At 36.5% G+C, this 1,608-nt stretch overlaps 1 pseudogene; it reads right to left on the bottom strand.

Moving 5' to 3' along the window:
* Positions 1–468: 468 nt before the first annotated feature.
* Positions 469–633, bottom strand: LOC140076338 (U2 spliceosomal RNA; annotated as a pseudogene).
* Between the last annotated feature and the right edge of the window lie 975 nt (positions 634–1,608).

Genomic DNA, 1,608 nt, shown 5'->3' with positions numbered 1-1,608 from the left:
TAGAATCCCGTCCATATATCTGGTCTAATATGACACTAGTAAAAAAAACAAATTACACTGCAATATAAAAGTATTTTGAATTAGTGTTGTACTTATCATGTTCAAATTCCCCTGTGGAACTAAAAACCCAAATTAAAAAAATATATATTTCATGTTAATGTTACTGGAACTTGATTGTGTGATGGAAAGTTTATTCAGGGATATATTCTGAGTTTTTCCCCACTAATGGCTCAATAATTTCAACCTCATGTTTTTTTAGTCATTCTCCAGGTGAACACTGTGGTAAAATGAAATTCTCCATTGCTTCTTTTCAGATTGACACTTTTTTTGTTCTCTTGAGAGTAAATTTAAACCTCTGTATTTTCCATTACGACCACTGTACCACATCATAATATATAACAAGGCAGTCCCCAGGCAGCAGTTCTCTTCACAGGCACACTTCATGTTGGCCATCCTCATTGTCAGACTTTGTCATACATGATACACAAGGGAACTGCAATATTAAACTCACAGCATGTCCTATTTGTTGTGAATAGGTGGAAATTTGAAGAATCTACACCCAGAAAAAGGGAATCACAAATCTGATAAGAACAGATACTACACGTGATCTTAGCCAAAAGGTCAAGAAGCCATGGAATGGAAAAATCAAGTATTGTTTTGACAAGATTTGTAGGATCATTTTTAGCATAGCACCACAATATTACTACAAATATAATATAAAACATGTATTAATTGTAGGTGGGCACTAATAAGGAAGGTTCCGGATTTCCTTATTAGTGCCCACCTACACTTAGGCTACATTCACACGGACGTATGATTTATCCAGTCCCGTATTTACGGGCCGTATATACGGGCCGTTTTTCATCCGTATGCAGCACGTATGTAACCCGTATTTTATACGTCCCCATAGACTTCTAGGGCATACGGAACTGAAATACGGGAGAAAATAGGACATGCTCTATATTTTTATACGGCCAGTATACGGTACGGTACGGAACGGAGTTAACATCGGCAATATAAATGGTCAGACGTATTGTCCATTGAAATGAATGTGGCCGTAAGTAATCCGTAAAAAAACGGTACGGTACGGATACGGCCGTTTTCATACGTCCGTGTGAATGTAGCCTTATACTTTATGCAATAGCTTTGACATTTCCCATTGGGTGTTTTAGGGATAAGGTGGTAGCACATAAGGACGGCTAGATAAATTTGATAAGTGCCACTAAATCTTTCATGTATTAATTGTGGTTGCACTTTTTTTAAGAGTAGCACATAGTACCAGATGCCCAGCATTAAAAAATAGTACAATGGTCATATGAAGAATAAAAGAATAGAATAGTTTATTAGAGTGACAAAAATAGTTGCAAAAAACAATGCGGGATATGTATCATATCTTTTCTGTGCTTTTATGGTGCCAAAAACATAACCAAAAAAGTTGCACAGGGCCATTCATACCACTTAAACATGAAGGCACGTTGTGACAAATTTATTAATCTCTTGCCATGTACAAGTCTTGTAAAGGCTAGATTTATGATCTGCAACTTTTCAAAAAGTCACCGAAAAGTTTTAAGGCCTGAGGCATGGAAAGAATAAAAAAACTGCTGCACC

Source organism: Engystomops pustulosus, chromosome 8 (genome assembly GCF_040894005.1).
Source record: "Engystomops pustulosus chromosome 8, aEngPut4.maternal, whole genome shotgun sequence".
Taxonomy (NCBI): domain Eukaryota; kingdom Metazoa; phylum Chordata; class Amphibia; order Anura; family Leptodactylidae; genus Engystomops; species Engystomops pustulosus.
Note: the sequence above shows the minus strand (reverse complement) of the source record. Positions and strands in the feature narration are given on the sequence as shown.